We start from the raw sequence: 8,636 nt of genomic DNA on the forward strand, positions 1-8,636 counted from the left end.
CTTTAAACGAATGGCAGAAGGTTGATGGAAAGTCTAACCATTCACTGTTTGTGACTAGGTTTCCTATTTCTCCTGTCCAATAAGCATTGTGGCCATAAATCTATAGGTCTCTCTATTCTTGCTATTTTCTTCCACCAAAGATGGTAGATCACTTGCTTAAACTCTATCTAACTTAACTAGATTCCTTACCACTACCAATGCACTGCAAGAGCTGCAATTGCCTGGTATTATGTCTATAAAAATCGATCCATCCACATGATGTTAAAACAGTACAAGTGTCTTGTCTATCTTTGCTGGCAATTGAGTGCAGCACTTTAACAGCATCATCTTTTAAGACTTTGAATAGCTCAGCTGGGATACCATCACCTCCACTAGCTTTGTTGTTAGTAATGCTTTCTAAGGCCCATTTAACTTCACATTCCAGGATGTCTGGCTCGAGGTTAGTGATTATACCAGTCGTGGTTGTCAAGGACATCGAGGACATACAGACCAGTCTTTAAACGAATGGCAGAAGGTTGATGGAAAGTCTAACCATTCACTGTTTGTGACTAGGTTTCCTATTTCTCCTGTCCAATAAGCATTGTGGCCATAAATCTATAGGTCTCTCTATTCTTGCTATTTTCTTCCACCAAAGATGGTAGATCACTTGCTTAAACTCTATCTAACTTAACTAGATTCCTTACCACTACCAATGCACTGCAAGAGCTGCAATTGCCTGGTATTATGTCTATAAAAATCGATCCATCCAAATGATGTTAAAACAGTACAAGTGTCTTGTCTATCTCCAATGAATACCCCTCCCTTTTAAAGGAGCATGTTGGCTGAACTCTTTTGCACATAGTTAAAGCCAGTAGTAAATGTTATTGAGTGAGCTACCACAGGGTTTTGCTTGGCAGTCCTGTTGAAGCAATAATAATGCGAACATCAGCAGCAAATGCTGACCTTGTACTTCTATTCTGTGGTAGAAGCAAATGTTTCTCATTATTGCTTCTTATTTCTGTCCTAGATTTCAAACCAGTTCCAAACTCACCTTGTCCTTATAAGATCTTATGTTCATGTGAGAAGTGAAACTCTTTCTTTATGAAGTATATAGAGAGGTCAGCATCTTATATAAAGTTCACACATTTGAGAAAACAAAATCTTAAGGGGCTTTTTGTTGGGGCTAGGAGAAAAAAGTGACAAAGCAATTGATTTATTTTCTTTCTTCCTGCACAAAGATGGCTTATTTTATTTTCCTATAACCTCAGGACCAAAGGTGAAACATCAAGATTCAATATAGAGAAAACATATATTCTGGCATGACAATCACACTTATGTAAATAAAAACAAGGGATTGGACAGAATAGCTTCTCTTTTGCACAACCTGTATGGAAATGCAAAGCAATTTCATATAAATTTTAGAATTATTTTCAGCCCAAGTTTGGAAATCATAAAAGGAGGAACAGAAAATAAGATTTTGAAATGTTATTTATTTCCATTGCATCTCATTTATAGACATCTCCAGGGTTTATCAATGACATCAAAATGTTATTGTAAAATGGCAGTCTGAACAGTAAGAGGACATATCAACAATACCTAACATGATATCAGTTAAAAGTCAGTGAAAGAAGTGAAAGATATACCTATACGAAAATGCAAAGATTAGTTGTGGTAGTCCAATAGGTAGTTGGTTCTAAATAGTGCAGATTACTTTGGAAAAGGTCCTACTCCACAATTTTAATAAGTTTGGGACCAATCATTAAATGCATTTATGTGTTTCAGAGCCTTGTCAACTGGAAGTATTCCTTTTAATTAGGGCCAGTTCTAAATGTAATTTTCCTTATATATTACTTTAAAATACATGGAGGAAATACAGAAATATATGGTCAACAGTATGTATTATTGTAATCAGGGGCATTAACAAAGACAGTTTGGCATTTCAGACTTGCACCGCTTTGTTTTCCCACCGTTTTCTTCCCGTGCGGGTGATTGATTTTTTTGAAGTTTGAAGTTCCGGTATAGCGTTATAGCGATATAACGCTATAAATCAAAAGTTAAAAAAAAAAGCCCACGCAGGCAAAAAACGGCGGGGGAAAAAGTGTAACAGAATCGAGAGAGGGAACTGAAGACTACTCGGAAGCGGTTGACAGGTAAAACGCTTCAGTCCCGGTTCCTAAATGGGACAGAAGCTTTTGTGTATGAAATGGCAAATACATTCCGGTAGTATATTACTTTAAAATACATGGAGGAAATACAGAAATATATGGTCAACAGTATGTATTATTGTAATCAGGGGCATAAACAAAGACAATTTTTATATTTGATTGATAGATCAAGTGATTTTCTACCAGTTCCAATCATTGTTGCAAATTTGGCTTTAACATTTGTAATTAGGGTTGCCAGCTCTGATTTGGGAAATTCCTGGAGATTTGGGGGGAGATTTTGGGGGTAGAGCCTAGGGAGGCTGGGTTTTGGGGAGGGGAGGGACCTCAGCAAGGTGTAATGCCAACTCCCCCCCCCCAAAAAAGCAGCCATTTTCTCCAGGGGAACTGATCGCTGTCAGCTGGAGACCAGTTGTAATTTTGGGAGCTCTCCAGCTACCATCTGGAGCATGGCAACCCTATTTATAATTAATATCCGGAATATGTATGGTTTTTATCCTACAGTAGTGCAGGGAATATTTTTTGTCCCGCCCTGTTGGGAATGGAACCTGGGGCTATGTTACTGGCCTTGGGGGGGGGCGGGGGGGGGGAGAAAGTAAGTGACAGCTTTATGCCTCCCCTCACTGCTTTGCCTCTGTGGAGGCTGAGGAGGCAAGGGGGGAGGAGGTAAATTCTCACTGTGCCTTGGTGCAGGGCTGGATGAGGGTGAGCAATCAGATGTCAAAAACAAAAAACAAAAATGGCCAGGGCAGAAAAAGCCCAAGAAGGAAGATACTTAGTATATTCTGCAATGTTTTAGTTTTGGTTTAAAATCGTGTGCCTCAGGCTGAAGGGGCATTTCACAGCGAAGAACTCCAAGTCAGTGAAGATTTAGAAAGCATGTTTAGGCGGAAAGGTTAGTGAAATAAATTAAAGAAGGTGGTCTGGTTTAGACACTCTCCTTTCCTTCACTCAGGGTCTCTCTTTTTTGTGATAGTGTATAAGAGTGTTTGTCTTATCTTGCGGATTCTTAGTAAATTATGGTATTCACAAGGAATTTTCTTCTGTTAGCTATATTTCAAAAGGAAAGGAAAGGAGAAGGTGGGAAGCAGGCAAACTTCATCAGATACTTTAGTAGGTCAAAAGTTTTAGTAGGCAGCTTAATTTTGCATATCATTCAGTGGTAACAGGTAGGGCCTTTTTGAGACATCTGTGTGATTCAACAGAGGGAGTAGCAGTCCTGCCCCGCAGGATCAAGGTGCAATCTAGGTAGATTTGTTTATTTGTGAAGAAGGTGTTTTTGTGTAGTCTTTTTCTATCTCTAAGAGAATCGTTTTTGAATACAGGGGAAGTGGTTAGAGCTGCTTTTCAGGTGCATTTGATTGTGATGGATTTTATGTTTTTTTCTTTTTGGTAGCCAATACATCCTGAGCCTAAGGTGTGAGGTCAGTTCAATGTGGTTGATAACTGGATATATGTAGAACTTCTGGTTGTGGTGGCTGTTCATGTAAGGCTTTTCAATCGCATCATTACATTTTGGTGAATAATAAGGCAGCTGTTCACATTATCAATTCTCAGGCTTCTAAATCTCTTCAGGTTATGAGGCTGGTCAGAGACTATGGTTTGCAGTTCCTAAAACTGAGTATTTTATTCACAGCAAGACATATGCCAGCTATGGTAATGGCATAGTGTATGCCATATCTCATTTTCTGCACCAGCTCTTCAAGGAACTCACTACTTCAGCAGAAAGGGAGCCTGTGGAAATGCCTGCAGCTCCATAGAATTATAGTATTGGGAGGAAAACGGAGCCATCTATGCCTCCTTAGTACCTGGGACTTGGGTGGGGCTGGCTAAAGCCTAGTCATTGCCATTGGATGATGTTATTATTTTGTTTCTATTTAGAAAATTTGTATGCCACCTCCCCCAACCTGCTCGGAGCACTTTACAATTAAAGCAGTAAAACAAAATCAACTAAGACAATATAAACAAGTTAATAATAAAAACAAACCCCATCAAAAAACCAAGTCAATAAAAACAAGTTTTTAAAAAAACCTATCAAAAAACCCCCAAATCAATAAAACAAACTGAGTCAATGAAATAAAAGATAAGTAAAAACAAGTCAATTAAAACCTGTCAATATAAATGAGCTAGAGCAGGGGTGTCAAACATGCAGCCTGGGGGCTGGATCAGGCCCCTGGAGGGCTTCGATCACGCCCACAGTGGAACTGGCTGTCTTCTGCTTCTTTTTCCAGTTCTGCTGCTGCTGCATCATCATAGGTTTGCAGCTTACAGATACACACCTAAACAGCATACGCAGCAACAGCACAGACATTTTGACGCAGTAATTCAGAGCAAGAGGTGTCAGTTATCAGACACTGTAGAGCAAGAGGTGTCAGTTATCAGACACTGTTAAATAAACAAAATATTGTAAGAGTGCTAATGTTTTAAGCATGTTTTTATTTAAGTTAAAAAAAAACATTTGTGTTTGTGTCCTTTATAAAGTTTATATCTCCACTAACTGGCATTACATTTTATGACACAAATGGCCTGGCCCAACAACGTCCCATTTATGTCAGATTCAGCCCTCATAACAAATGAGTTCGACACCCCTGAGCTAGAGCATAAATGCTCATAAAACAAACAGAACAGTCTAAAATGATATTTATAAAATAGTCCTTGAGCCAGGAGAGCACAAAACAGCTAAAACAGATGGAACTCCTTGACCTGGGTAAACAGAAATGTTTTGACCTGGGATCTACAGAAAAATAATGTAGGTCTAGCCTCAACTGAGAGGGCATTTCACCACTGCCGCCACCAAAAGCCCTGTCTCCAGTTGCCACTTTACATCTGCAGGTGTGGGGCAGAGAACAGGGCTTGAGAAGAGGATCTTAACTGGTTGGCTGGACAATATGAGATAAGGTGGTCCTTCAGGTATCCCAGCCCCAAACCTCTAAGGACTATACAGAGAAGAACCAGCACTTTGAATTGTGCCTGGATACAGATAGGCAGACAGTGTAGATCTTTCAGTACAGTGGTGCTATGGTACCTGTTATGTATTATCCATTTGTTGGTTAGTCTTAGGAGCAGGAGCTTAGCTCTTACTACTGTAATGATTTGATTCCAAGGCTCCCTCAACTTCTGATTTTAGGCTGAGAGGAACATTATTTTTCTTCAGGCATTTGCAGTTGTGCCATATTTGACTTCCTGGGCTGGAAGTGGAACTTAGTAATATCAGCATGGCTGAATGCCATGATTGGTATCCCTAAATGTAGGTGAAAACTCTCTTCCAGCTCAGACTTGTTTACATGATCAAACATCAACTGAAAGGTGAAGCAAGATTAAAACAGGTCTCAGGCAATGTAGGGGAGTGGGTGGGTTAAGATGAATTCTTTGAAAACCATGCTACAATTATAACTCTGAGAGGGATGCTTTAGAGCAAGCCTATAAGCAACAATATGACTACTTTACACACAGTCTATTGCTGTTTAGAGAAACTACAGGGCAAATTGAGTCAAGGTAAATAGTCTGAATTAACAGCTTCACATCCTGAGGCATAATGACACATTTAATTCAGAGTATTTGGATTTAATCCAGTGTAGTCCCATGAGAGGACAGTTTAACTGGTTTGTAGACCAGAAGCTTTTGGTTTATGGATACAAAGCCATAAACCATCTTGTTCATGGTAAATCCAGAACGTAACTTCATATCTGTAGTGTTAACTTTTCAATATGGGACATTTTATTTGTCCTTCACTCATCAAACAACACTGGGGTTCAAATTGCTGATATATTATACAATTGAAAATTAAAATTATGAAAACAGACAGATCATACATGTGTCTTTAGAGCTTGGTTTGAACTCCATTTAGCAAATGAAAGTTTAGCCATAAAATATTTTTTTCCAGTGGACTCTAGTAAACAACACATTGCTCTGATAACGAAACACAAGGAATAATTCACCACAGCATATGTGAATCATCAACCAGTTCTCAAACTGAGTCCAAACATCTGAAAAGCTTTTATTATCACATTTTAGCTTTTTTTAAAAAATAAATATGCTTCTACAACCAAAAGGGGGGAAATCCAAATACCAGGAGAAATATCTTGTAACATAAGATGAATCCAAAAGGGAATGGAAATTCACCATAAACAAACAAATTTATGCAAGCCAGGATTGCCAACCAGTAGTAAATTTACAGACTGCCAATAAAATTTTCTTGCCAGGAAAAAATCTCCTGTCATCAATAGGCATTCTTTGTCCTGTCTTCAGACGCCTTCCTCATAAAGAAAACCAAAGCTAATATTAGTTTAATTACAGCCCATGACAATAACTTGAAAGTTATACATACACATATAAACATGCACTACACACACATATAAGTGTGAATGCTGAAAAAGAAATATTTGTAAAAATTATCCAAGGATAAATTTAAAAATGGGCTGTACCCAGCAATGTGCCAACAGAACAAAAGGGAAAAAACTGTCAGGTGATGGTTTATTGATTTAGTATTGTACTTAATTGCTGTGGACAGTTCCAGCACTAGGTGACTGCTCTGATTCCCCCAGACAAAGCCTGCATGGCGAAACGCACAGGATCCTTGTACAATAATAAGTCCATCACCTGGCATTTTCCCCCCTTTTTATTCTTTTAAAAATTATCCAACAACAAAGTACTTAATGACTATTATTCTGATTCTTTACTGTAGCTCCTATTTTGGGGAGTTAACAGCAAATATAACAGAAAATGAAGTTTTGTCTTCTGATAGTTTAACTATTTCAAAAGCTGTGTGTTCAGGCAATTTTCATCATTACTTTGTCCATAGTCAGTTTTTATGTTTTTCAGCGTGAATTACCATATCCATTTTTTACATTTTTTTCACGATGATATTGTCATGTTATTCTTGCACCGTGGACTCAGATATGACTAATGGTGCTGCTACAATCTTTTCAAAAGTAAGCTGGGAGTGGTGAATTCAGCCACAGTTCTGGTAGAAATCTTTTAGAGGTATGATTCCTGTGGCACTTATCAGCAAGCGTGGAAGCTTTTGTAAGTATCATGCAGTATGACTTTGGCCCATTCGTGTAAAGATGTTTCCTCATTAGTGTGCTTGAAATTCTCCAATTTCACCAGAGATTAATGTTAGTATGAATGCTCAGACACTCACTGGTTTAGCTAACATTCTGTTTCCCAGTTGCAATCAGGGAGCTGATTTTTCTTCAGTCAGTTCAGCTGTTCACAAACAGTTCAAGCATGTTTTGTCAGCTTACTTTTCATGTATTCAAATGGCACAGTGCAACCGGCACTGTTTCATTCATACATGCTCTCACATACCCCAGTGAGAGTTCCATTTACTTTACTTTCCCCTTACCTCTTGTTGCTGCGTGCTAGTTGGCACCCAACCATTTTTTAAAAAGTATGAACAAATTAATCAGTCAGCCAGTGATTGTAAAGAGATACCATGTAAAGAAACATGTGTTGAGCAGATCGTGTATGTTAGCCTATGCAAACTGTTTGCTGTGAAATTAGTTGCACCCCAAGATGGTAACATACATCTTTTTTCAGGTTTAGATCTGACATAGTCCCTCAGCATCTCTTGATTTAAAAAAAAACATTTTTAGGAGCACATAATTGTGTTTTGAGCTCTTAGTGTCATAAACACATGAAGCTGCCTTATACTGAATCAGACCCTTGGTCCATCAGAGTCAGTATTGTCTACTCAGACTCACAGCAGCTTTCCAGGGTCTCAGACAGAGGTCTTTCACATCACTCTGGTACCTGATCCTTTTACCTGGAGATGCCAGGAACTGAACCTGGGACCTTCTAGCATAGCAAGCAGATGCTCTACCACTGAGCCACACCCCCTCCCAAATGAGGGGAGAATTAATCAGCCTTGAGGCAGTCAAACACTTACTTATTTTGCAAGTGTAGCGACTTTTGCTGGGAGCATGTGGGCCTACAAGCCCATTGCCCCCTCAGACAGAAGAAAGAGTCAGACAACCAAGGTTGGATAAAATAAGGCCACTTTATTAACATATTAAAGTAACGGCAAGGGCAAACATGAAACAGCGGCACGGTCAAGGCCTGGTGTCGCTTTGACCCCATCCGTAACCATATAAAAGGCAAGACGCCAAGGCCCCGGGTTGGAGCCAACTGTAAGTCGCTTGCAAACCCAGCCAAGCCAATGATTGGGATGCGCCTTCAGGAGCCCTCAAACACCACCACATGGCCAGCGCTGAGTCTCTGTCGTGGCCATCCCCATAGGCAGTCTGCAAGCCTCATCCCTGGCTGCATGGCCGCAGGGTTGATTCCACAGACCCCTCTACCCCCCCCAGAGGTTATTGATTGGTGCTTTAAGAACCGCACTGGCTCCGCTCCCCCTTTAGGAGCTGAGGCTGCACCGCAGCCCTTCCTCCTCACGAGGAGGCAAAGGCGGGCCCCAGGAGGCAGGCCGTTGGCTGCCTCCTGTGGGGCCGGATTCACAACCAAGCTAGTGCCTCTATGTGGGAACTGGACATA

The 8,636-nt window shown here is 40.0% G+C and overlaps 1 non-coding gene across 1 annotated transcript; it reads right to left on the reverse strand.

Annotated features, from left to right (window-relative positions):
- Nucleotides 1–7,909: 7,909 nt before the first annotated feature.
- Nucleotides 7,910–7,982, reverse strand: TRNAS-GCU. Its single transcript has one exon. It is a non-coding gene; the product is annotated as a tRNA-Ser (tRNA).
- Between the last annotated feature and the right edge of the window lie 654 nt (nt 7,983–8,636).

The sequence above is a fragment of the Gekko japonicus genome, unplaced genomic scaffold (genome assembly GCF_001447785.1).
Source record: "Gekko japonicus isolate JY-2015 unplaced genomic scaffold, Gekko_japonicus_V1.1 scaffold162, whole genome shotgun sequence".
In the NCBI taxonomy this organism is placed as follows: Eukaryota; Metazoa; Chordata; class Lepidosauria; order Squamata; family Gekkonidae; genus Gekko; species Gekko japonicus.